This window comes from Haliotis rubra, unplaced genomic scaffold (assembly GCF_003918875.1).
Source record: "Haliotis rubra isolate DU_JTF1 unplaced genomic scaffold, ASM391887v1 Scf144, whole genome shotgun sequence".
NCBI classification, from domain to species: domain Eukaryota; kingdom Metazoa; phylum Mollusca; class Gastropoda; order Lepetellida; family Haliotidae; genus Haliotis; species Haliotis rubra.
In genome coordinates this window covers 917,995-930,428 of record NW_025765381.1, presented here as the reverse complement: position 1 = coordinate 930,428, position 12,434 = coordinate 917,995, and the positions used below count along the sequence as shown (strand labels likewise).

General features: G+C 40.6%; 1 protein-coding gene across 3 annotated transcripts in view; it reads right to left on the bottom strand.

The window, feature by feature from the left end:
- Positions 1-7,001, bottom strand: part of LOC124269329 (long-chain-fatty-acid--CoA ligase 1-like) — a 54,009-nt gene extending 47,008 nt beyond the window's left edge. Inside the window, exon 1 of one of the 3 annotated variants that reach the window (XM_046704342.1) lies at positions 6,726-7,001. The gene's annotated coding sequence lies outside the window, so the exon portion shown is untranslated. Of the gene's footprint in view, positions 1-3,583; positions 3,644-6,725 lie in introns of those variants that run through there. The other 2 variants (XM_046704340.1, XM_046704343.1) reach the window with 2 other exon arrangements.
- Positions 7,002-12,434: the final 5,433 nt, after the last annotated feature.

The window sequence follows — 12,434 nt, the reverse complement described above, 5'->3', positions numbered from 1 at the left end:
TAAGTTGTTTAACACCGCACTCAGCAATATTCCAGCTTTATGGTGACGGTCTGAAAACAATCAGGTCTGGACCAGACAATGACTGCCATCATGAATATCGATCTACACAGTTGGGATACGGTGACATGTGTCAACCAAGTCAGCGAACCTGACCACCCGATCCGGTTAGTCGCCTCTTACGACAAGCATAGGTTGCTGATGATCAACTCTAACCCGGACCTTCACAGGTTCATGTACACGTGTAACCAACAAAGTCCACTTGACTTGTGGAAATATAGTAATCTAGTCACGATGACTATTGTTGAAATACCGACCTTCGTAACAGCTATCATGTATACAGTGAGTGAGTGCGTTATGAAGTGTGTAACCTGCGAACAGTATTCCCGTTGTAACACGACGTGTCACCTTAAAGGCACTAAATCACACCATAATTCTGTAAATATAAATAACGCATTTCTCTCAATAGTACTAACTATCAGCCCTCAGGAAAGCTACCATATGATTTATTCCAAAAAGAATTACGTATTTAGATTACAATACTTATTAAATTAATGAATTCGAATGAATTAATGCAACGTTGTATTAAATCGACTCTCGCGCCCTATACCGGCCGAACATTATTTCTAGCGATCCCCATATAGTTATGTCCCTTGGAGCACTCTTTACGAATATCCAACGCAAAATTTGTGATTGATAACCAGTTCGGCAAACACTGATAACACCGCGTGCGACAGTTTTTTATGTACGGAGCAATTGTTTACATTCCATGTATGGCAAGTGTTCTGTTTGAAGTTGTTCGCCTCGGAATTTTAATTATCGGTTTCTGGAAAATCGTAAGGGATACGTCTTTATTGCATCAATAGGAAGCTTAAGTGAGGGACATATGCCCCAATATATATAATATAGGTCAAAATATTTTTAAATGTGTGACACTGTGCCTTTAAAAGAGAGGAAAGCACTATGTGAGACAGTATCACCAAATTTGCAAACGAACGAGCAGTTATGGTGCTCGGTGACAAACTTTGAAAGGTGTTCACCCTATCCACATTTCACCTCTAACAACATACCGAGACTACTTCAAGTCGGGCCAGTTAAACGGCGATCCTCACTGGTGGTGGTGAAGAGCCGACCCTGACAGCTAAGGGACGTAACTTCACAGCTCTGATCAACTGAGTAATTCTTCTTTTGTAAGTCTATATAGTAAAGATGCCTCAGCGCAATGCTGCTGACAAACCTGGATATAGCCAGGAGGTTCCGGAATGCGAACCCACCATGAGAGACTTCTGACACGTCTGGGGGATGTAACCCTGCATAGTGAATTGTCGCGTTTCTACGAGGAAGAAAGGTCACAAGTGAAATCTCGCGCACTATTCAAAACTTCTTACAACCGATGAGTTAGTGAGTTTGGTTTTACGCTGCTTTTAGCAATATTCCAGCAATATCACGGCGCGGGACACCAGAAATTTGGCCTCACACATTGTACCCATGTGGGGAATCGAACCCGGGGAATCGAACCCGGGTCTTCGGCGTGACGAGCGGACGCTTTAACCACTAGGCTACCCCATCGCCCCTACAACCAATGAGCCCACCAGAAAGCTATTGCTAATATTTGTAAATCCATAGAAGGGGGCGATCATTGTCTTAATATCTCGAGCCCAGTGCAGAATAAAATATGTTTTAATGGAATTTAACCTAAGCAACAGGCAAAATTAAACAAAACAAATATACCTTGAAACTCGACATTGGTCAGTGTTAGAATGTTATCATTCAAGGTGCTATCATCAACATTATCCTTTAAGATAGGTAATGCGATTCACAGGGGAGTCGTCGGGACTGACCCGTGAAGATCCGAGTTAGAATTGATCTTCAGTAACCCATGCTTGTTGCTTGTTTTTACACCATTTATAGCCAGTCCCCAGTGAGTGAGTGAGCTTAGTTTTACGCCGACTTGTCGTATGAGGCGACTAACGGGATCGGGTGGTCAGGCTCGCTGACATGGTTGACACATGTCATCGTATCCCAATTGCCTAGATCGATGTTCACGCTGTTGATCACCGGGTTGTCTGGCCCAGACTCGATTATTTACAGACCGCCAAAACATAGCTGGAATATTGCCGAGTGTGGCGTAAAACTAAACTCACTCACTCACTGGGACTGGCTATAGTGTAAAATATGAACAGCCTGAGGGATCCTGTTACTGCTATTGGTCTTAGCTGATACAACTGCATTCTCCATATCACGTTGCAGAATTAGCGTGCTCAAACTGAAACCAACTCGAGCGGTAAGTTGTCACAGCTACGAATCCCTGCCAGTAGATTAACTCAACATAGGGTAATCCTTTAATCATTATCGACGATCCAGCTAGCCCTTATTTATTAGAATGACATTTGAATACACAGTGACATTGAACCCTTGACCATGGCCGTTATAGAAAGCGCTTAGGTGGTCGTAACTCACATATGGTAGAGGGTGGGGGTTTGAGTGAGTGAGTGAGTGAGATAGATGAGTGAGTGAGTGAGAGTTTGTACGCCGCTTTTAGCACTATTCCAGATATATCACGGCGGGGGACACCAAACATTGGCTTCACACATTGTACCCATAAGGGGTCTCGAACCATTAGGCTACCCACCGCCCGTTGGGTCTTTGTGTATGTCGTCTGTGGTGCAGGGTGTTGCGGTATATAAATTGCAATATCATTACCAAATCTATATTGAGAAAGGATTAGAATAATACTTGACATGTAAAAATAGTTGAGTTACTCCTCGTAATGGGTACTTAACGATATCGTAGGTTCAAGATAGGATCATGCATTTAGATAAAGCTTTAGTTCATTTCCATTTCAAAACATACTATTAACATAAACTTTGGAGAATTACATATGCATATGTTCACATACATGTAGTTTAATAAGTTATCAATTAAATCATACGTTTAAATGACGGATCTATACGCATAGCTCGACATAGCGTGACGAATTTTCGTGCATTGTTTATGATGTCATATTAATCACGGAGTATTTTTATGTTTTGCTATTTTAGCAATAACCAGGCAATAACACAGCGAGGAAACCAGGACCATCGTCGAGAATCGAACCAAGATGTACAAGAAGACGAGAGTACACTTTAACCGTAAGGCCACCCAATGGATACTGCACCTGTTTCCAAGTCCAAGGAACAGTTGGGTATTGCAGTAGCCGAGAAGTTAAAGTGTTCGGTTGTCACGCATGGACTCGGGGTCGATTCCCCACATAAGTATAATGTGTGAAGCCCGTTTCTTGATATTGCTAAACGCCGAGTAAATCCACCTACTCGCCGCCCATGAGAATGTGTTCACGTCCACGTCGCTAATTATTCAGTGCACGTTTTCTAATCAGCAATCTAGTACCCACACCTTTTTTAATGCCACATTCAGCAATACTCCGCATGTATGTCCGTAAATAATCGAGTCTGGACCAGGCGATCTCGAGACATCCTATTCAACATCATATACAAGAACGTCCTGTATTTACATGTATATGTGCTTGTCATTTGATATCGATCCCTATTCCTAGCGTTTAACACAGTATTATCCACGCACGTCTTACCTTCAGCTGATCATGATGTAGTAACTGCAGCTAGCTTATACCGCCTCACTAATATAGCAGGGAAGGGTTGATAAGGGATAAGGGATGATGCACTGTGCTTGAGTTCACAAACCAGGGGAGATAACTGCGTTCTACATGTTGACGATCACGAGATCACATCAAAGGGGCATGCGTCACTCGTTTTCAACATATGCTAAGTGATGGAGTTTGATGTAACTCCGCTTCCAACAGCTTCAAGTGGGGTTGAAGCGTTTTCGACGCTAGTAATAATAAACACAACTCAAAATTTCATACCAACACTTTTTCTGTCACGTAATAGGTCTGTGACTAGTTTCGAATTCTGTTAATAAAATGTGAAAAAAGAACAGAGCTTAGTATGCAACCCTGTTTGACACCACTATAAAAATAAGATATACACCCGTATACAATTATGTGACATCTTAATAGCTTCACCATGTATATCATTGTTGTGTTTGTATTTTACATCTATAAATAAGCAGTAAAAGATATGTGTAGTACTCAGAAGCTATTAACCGTACTCTACCCAATCCCTAATCATTCTAATGACCAAGGAAAGGTACATGTCACAGAGCTATGACAGTGTCTTAGTCAGAGTGTGAGCTTGGTTTGACGCCTCATTTCACGAAATGCTTTGCGTTTCAGCTTGCTGTGCGCGAAAAGCTCAAAGTTACATAGATCCACATCTTTCAGAACGTTAAAAACATATTTACTCATAAATGTAAATGCTGTGTAGAAAGTGAAAACGTGAATGATTGTTCATGTGAGACATTTCATGCAGTGAATTTCCTCACACATGTGATATACGAATGAGTATTGACTGGTCACAATGGCCGTCTGGTATGAGTGAGTGTGTGAGTGAGTATCGCTTTATGCCGCTTTTAGCAATATTCCAGCAATATCACGGCGGGGGGCACCAGAAATGGGCTTCACACATTGCGCCCATGTGGGGAATCGAACACGGGTCTTCGGCGTGACGAGCGAACGCTTTAACCAGTAGGCTACCCCACCGCCCCTCCGTCAGGTATGAATATAATGAAAACTCAGCGAGGTAAAAAACATGTGAACACGGACATTTTCCTACATTGTCTAGTCCAGCTTCAATTGAATATACAGTATGTCGAATACGCTTATATCGAACTGACGCATATAACGAACTGGCATTTTAGTGGCCCGCTAGCTGTACATTTTAGCCGAAATTCTGCCGAACTAAAATTTGTAGCCATTAAACTTCGTTATAACTGTAGATTACTGTGAACGTTATTCCCCATTGTAAAGACGGTCTAATGTTAGCGTTGTTTAGAAACACATTCAAACACTGACGTTGTTGCTGATTATATTACATATTTATTTTTATAGTACTGTATTTGTAATAATGAAATCACAAATTGAAAACTTAGTACATATAGTACACACCGAATCTTCAATAGTTGGCTATCTGCTCAAATTATCAGCTCTTATCAATAACGAGCACGAAAATAGACTAACATTCACAGCATAGCTGAAAGGTAAAAAGTAACTGGTTCAACAAAAAATTGAAATTATCTTGCTTTTGGAGGTGACAAGGAAAATTTTCTTTGCCATGTGCTTTGCTTTTCAGGATCGTGTGGGATTAAGATCCCAGCTTGAAGTCTCAGTATTTCATTGTTCCGGGAATAAATCCGCTTTACCTTTCTCGTACATGGTATTAGTATTCGATAAACCCTCAGAGATATTGCAACACTGGATTTAGAATAGTTTGTAAAGCCATAATACATAAAACATAATACTCTTGGTTATGAAAGACTTCCAGTGAACAAACAGTCCAGATAAAAATGGGTACAGGTCTCGACAGCTACGCGTTAGACTGAAGTTTCCTCGATATACGGCGCTGCATACGTCACCATATAGGAAGTCATTATATCGGACGAGGTAGTGAAAACCGGGAGTCAGTCAAAGTCAGGATAATATTCATCGAACTTTGTACACAGGGACTGTCACAGACAGGCATGCATACACTGACCTTTGCGTGGTGTCCATATTTATATAGAAAGAGGGTCATTACCATGCTATTGTCAGCCAGCCTTCAGACGCCGTGCTCACGTGATCTAGTGTAGGTCATTCAGATGAATAGATATTGAACTTTACATGTACAAGTTTCGATGAAATATCATAAGCATGTTCTAACTAGATTTCTGTGATACAAACTCTTAGAAACAGCATAGACAAACAATATGCATATGGGGTCGAATCACATGACATAAGTTCGTTTATACATCATTTCACAGATTATATAACTCATACACCAGATAGCAAGCTAGATGTCACGCGAGTTGTCTAGTGATATGTTACTATCAACAAGCGGTATATATTACTTTATATGTAATATCTTATCAGTATCAAATGTAACAAGATGAAAGTGTGTTCATATTCAGGACGGTAAGGGACCGTTAATAATTTATGGCTAGGGGGTGGTGATGAATTTAAGGGAGGAGGGGTCACTCATTTTGTTCTGGGGAGGTAGGGGGTCATCAATTTTGAACACATGTACTAGGGGGGTCAGCAATTCTGTACATGCAAATATGATAAAAGTATGCTTACAAAATATGGGAAGGGGAAGGGGGAAATGATTTTGTACACGACATGCAGGGGGGTCACTTACTTTGTACATAAATTTTAGGGGAGTAGGGCAGTCACATCGTACATGCTGCTCCATAAAACCATTATCACCCTCCTAGAAATAAATTATGAACGGGCTCTAATGTTCGATGTTAGTTTAACGTATGCCTGTCTACACAAGGGCGAGTACAGGTCTATTTGTGGTCTATGAATAGACTGAATGCCGGAAAAGCACATAAAAAGCAATAGCCATGTCCTCTCACGATACAAGCTATATACACGTGGACGTGCAGCCTGAACAGTCCGACTGTCAAGGTACAACTGATAGTATTTGTAGCCGACGAGGGATTATAATCGTTACGTCAAAGTAAGACAATTTAAGATAGCAGAACGTCTATGACCTAGTAACACACAATGTCACCTGCTAACTATAATAATGATATACTGATTGCTCTGCCTGTCACCATGAAAGTACATGCAGCGCTGATAACGTTTCGGCAATCTATATTCACAGTAATATGCTTACCTACCTCTCGAATCCGAATTTCCTTCGCAAACTGAGAGCTGACCTTCCCTGTCCGTGACTACAGCACATACGACAGAACCTTCAAGCTGGACTATTAGACCGTGACAGAATCACAAACGTAACGAGCCAGCAAGTTTTGGAGGTTTTCATAACAGTTGAACTTTGACCCGATTGTTTGCCCGTCAAGAAAGCATTATTGTGTCTACGACAAAAGTCGCTCACACTTTGTATGGGATGCATGTTTTCCACGTGCATAATGATGACCGGAAAATGGTGTTAACATGTACATTCACACAAGCACTTTCATTTTTGTGTCATGTATCGAAACAGGAAGATTAATGTCGTAATGAAGCAGGAAGATATTTTTTCTGTTCAGTTGAATATGAAAACACATAGAATGTAGAATCAGATGTACTGTCATGTGATCCGAAGTTTAATGGAATCCTCTGTGAAGTCCAGTTGGTCATGTGACAATATGTGACAATGTCCTTGTGCCTTGTGTTGTGGTTCGTTGCCTATGAAATCAACTACCCCTTGTGATCAAGTCGGTGTCTGAAACTAAAAATAGTTTTCACTCGTGTCAGAGCTGATCATATTTCAACGTTGCCATGTCGGCCTGTAAACAACATCTGAATTAACTTGCAAATTGTTCATCTCACAAGATATGTTAGGTGAGGACTCATGATAACACTTTTATCATCTTGTTGTTTTAATTCTGATTTAAATAAGGAATTCTTAACCTTTGCAAAAATGCATTGAACAATTTTGAAAGTCTGGGGTGAGAAGTAGTAATTTGGGATTTACGCCACATTTAGCAATATTCCAGCAATATCACGAACCCGGACACCAGAAATCGGCTTCACACATTGTACCCATGTGGGGAATCGAACCCAGACCTTCGGCGTGACGAGTGAGAACTCTATCCACAAGACTACGTACAGCCTCTCGACTATCAGGGCACCGAATCGTTTGAATTCAGTGTTCGTTGTGTATATTCGAATAACTGGTGAACCTGTTTTCCAAAACTCTTTAATCAATTACAAAAGAATGCTTTCTTTATTGAAAAGAACTGTAGATTTGATTATTTCTCTTCTTTTTAATCATTTACAACTTAAAGCAAAGTGTATAGATAAATATGTACCATATGTTTGATTATATGCACTAAAATTGTATACATGATCAAGCGTACTATACTACTCACACTACTAAGGATCACAAAAATTCTCACAACTTTACTTAAACGTAGATTTATGATTTGAAATTGTATCCATTTAAAACTGGATAAATAACAATATGGTAACCCCTCTTTAGGCAAACACTCACTTTAATCTAACCTTATGCACTTGATACAAGAGTAACCATAAAAACGGTTTCATGGCACCAATCAACCATTTTGCAAATCATGGAACGAGTCATTGACAAGTACACAACACTTGTCAATAGCAGGTATGGGATCCATAAGACGAAATGACAAACTGAAACCTAGGATCCATACTTACAATAAGCATAGATATTTAAACCAAATTTGACCCCACATCATAGTTTTCTGTTGAATCCATGATTTGATCCTTAGCAAAGTGTGAATAGTATAATTACTAAAGAGATGTATGCATTACTTAAACACGTAATCTACTACTTTTGTACACATTGTAACAACCATAACATATGATAAGTCAGTACCTAAGTAAGTCAGTTTGAGACACAATGATACCGATGAATTGCAATCTAACACAAAAACTAATAGACATAAAACAATGGCAACTAAAAGGAACAGCGTGAAAAGCGAGATGCACGTGCACTAGTGACGTCAGAGACATGCGATTACTGCTGATTGACAAAGTGAGAGAAAATGAATGATTTCTTCAAGGATGAAAATGACAGGGGGTGACCCAAGTATGCAATTACTAAGTACATACAGCGCACTGCCTGTGCAGCTGGGGTACGTGTCATCTCGCCAGCTCAAAAATTTGTTGAGAACCTGTTAACGCACGTGCATCTCGCTTTTCGCGCTGTTCCTGTAGTTGCCAATGCGCCCTTGTAACAAACTGGGAAAACGCACAAATATATGATGACAGTTTCTTAAACAACTTTTTTATTTTTGTGACACAAATTATGCCATTTTTTTTCTAGAGTTGGTCTGTTGTGTTTATTGCAGTCCGCGTTGGTTTTATTGTTTTATGTCTATTTGTTTTTGTGTTAGATTGCAATTCATCGGTATCATTCTGTATCAAACGGACTGTACCCACATACCTCGCTCACGTCCAAGGGGCGGTTGGGTAGCCTTGTGGTTAAAGTGTTTGCTCGCCCACATGGGTACAATATGTGAAGCCCGTTTCTGGCGTTCCCTGCCGTGATATTGCTAAAAGCGGTGTAAAACGGTTCATGCACATTATGACTACTCCCAGTTTGACTACCCGTCCAATACACAGTCTGTTCCAGTCAAGTGTCTTTTTGGAATAATGTTTAAAGCGGCGTTAAACCCAACTCACTCACTCACTATACACAACAAAATGTTGTTGACAGGACCGCGATTGTTTGAAATGGCAATAATCCAAGTGGTTGTGAATATATTCAGTTTGATCACACAATGTCATTGTGTGTGGGTGATTAGATTCCTCACTCTGAGGTTTAAATCCCGGGTCGAACACAACCCAAATACGTACAAGAATCTGTACTTTACTGAGGACGTGTAATCCCAACCGTGACACGTTATATATTCAGTTTGTTTATATTTACGTTATCATAGAACTTCAAGACAGAGTGACGCATTTTAGATTGGAAAACGAATTTGTTTAACAGGAAGGGTGAGTGAGTGAGCGAGTTTAGTTTTACGCCGCATATCACGGCGGGGGACACCAGAAACGGGCTTCACACGTTGCGTCTATTTGGGGAATCTTCGGCGTGACGAGCGCACGCCTTAACCACTATGCTACCCTACCTCCCGTTTGCAGGAAGACAAAACTAGGTAATAATTCTCCAAACGTGGGTGTGTTGGGTCCAACGGCGCTTTGAACAAGAGTTTAACTGTATGGCTCAGCTTAATGTGCATATGAAACCCATCCACCCAGTTCTTCGAGGTTTATCAAACTTGTTACATAACAGTTCGGGTATGCTGCTTACAAACCGACGGTGATAATCAGGAGGATTTTTACATTCAAACAAAATACAATTTGGCAGGTGGACTACCCTCTCCTGTTTACTATTGAATCCATTTTTACCCTTTATGCCAAATATACTCAACCAAAAAGGACCGCCCCAATATTTAAGCATTATATGGATCACACTATGAATTATTAAATACTTTAATATTGAAAATTGGAATGGTGCTTAATTTTTGTTGTTGAGTATATAGTTGTGGCCTTAGGAACGTAATTGTAACAGGACGGAAAACAGAAATATTCGTCGGGTATACATGCCTCATTGTATTTCCGTCTGTATTTAGTCAATATTTGTCTTGATGAAAACCCCATTTCCCGCATCCTTGCATAGACACGATGCAAGCGTGACAGACGACATTACCATAACAGATTTCAATGGGCGCCCAGCTGTTTGTTAGTGCTCCTCGTGGAGAAAATATATAATGTTTCCTCATTCTGAATCGTAACTTTCTATAAACAATGTAGGCGAACTAACAATAATTTGACTAAATGTTGTTGTACGGCTGTCGTTAGGTCTTTATCTGTAAAAATACAACATCAAACCAGTTGCGGTGGGGATTTAAAACAAGCAATTGCTAGTATACTTTTGTAGTAAAACACTGACATGGGGATCGGGTGGGCAGCCTTTCAGGCACGGCCGGCTGCACGTGAGTGAGTGAGTGAGTTGGGCTTTACGCCGCTTTTAGCAATATTTCAGCAATATCACTGCGGGGGACACCAGAAATGGGCTTTACACATTGTACCCATGTGAGGAATCGAACCCTGGTCTTCGGCGTGACGAGTGGACGCTTTAACCACTAGGCTACCCCACCGCCCCGTACGTCAGTGTGTAACTGCTTATGCTATGAACCAGGACCTAAATGTATAAACACCGCCGTCATATAGGAATACAGGTGGGAATGTTTGATGACATGACAGGCCATACCAGTAGCCTAGACAACATATTGGAGATAGCTAATCCCCATTAAGCCTCCTCTGTCGTAGTGATACACACACAAGAACGGAATTCTGTAGAGAACATGTTTTATTGCATAGTGCAAATAAAGTGTCTTCGTTTGTTATTTTGATAAAACGTAATACCAATCAAGGCAACTATATGTCTGTCTGTATGTATGTATGTATGTATGTATGTATGTATGTATGTATGTATGTATGTATGTATGTATGTATGTATGTATGTATGTATGTTTGTGTGTTTGTGAACGTATGTTTGAATGCAAAACATTCACAAACTACTGACATAACAGCTGTTGCTATCTAGAAACCACTACCCTGCGACATCGTCGTTTATCATGAATGCATACATTGCATAGCTGTATCCTCATAGAGTGAGAAACATGCTGAAAAAGTACATGTACAAAACATGAATATCATAACAAATGTATCCAATGTGCACACAAAGAAAAGAGTTATGCACAATCATTGTATATTTTACAAAGAGAGATTGCATCCACACTCTGTTAACATAGTCTCAGATTAAAGAATGCGGTTTGACAGAAAACGACTCTGACATTCAGAAAACATAAAAGGTTTATCCAGTTTTGAGAAAGTTCAGTCAGTTTTTGTTCTCACACTACCCGTATTTACAAATGAAATCATGCAACCTCTAGATAAACTAAACCGATTTGAATTAAGATAAATGTGAATTTGTTGTGTCTATAAGCGCTATTTGCCTAGCACTTGATAGATATCCATGCACTACAATCAGCACTAGACAGATATCCATGCACTGTACAACCAGCACTAGACATATCCATGCACTGTACATATCCAGCACTACAACCAGACTAGACAGATATCCATGCACTGTACAACCAGCACTAGACATATATCCATGCACTGTACAACCAGCACTAGACAGATATCCATGCACTGTACAACCAGCACTAGACAGATATCCATGCACTGTACAACCAGCACTAGACAGATATCCATGCACTGTACAACCAGCACTAGACAGATATCCATGCACTGTACAACCAGCACTAGACAGATATCCATGCACTGTACAACCAGCACTAGACAGATATCCATGCACTGTACAACCAGCACTAGACAGATATCCATGCACTGTACAACCAGCACTAGACAGATATCCATGCACACTCCATGCACCGTACAGCCAGCACAACCAGCACTAGACAGATATCCATGCACTGTACAACCAGCACTAGACAGATATCCATGCACTGTACAAGCCAGCACTAGACAGATATCCATGCACTAGACAGATATCCATGCACTGTACAACCAGCACTAGACAGATACACTAGACAGATATCCACCAGCACTAGACAGATATCCATGCACTGTACAACCAGCACTAGACAGATATCCATGCACTGTACAACCAGCACTAGACAGATATCCATGCACTGTACAACCAGCACTAGACAGATATCCATGCACTGTACAACCAGCACTAGACAGATATCCATGCACTGTACAACCAGCACTAGACAGATATCCATGCACTGTACAACCAGCACTAGACAGATATCCATGCACTGTACAACCAGCACCAGCACTGTAGACAGATATATCCATGCAC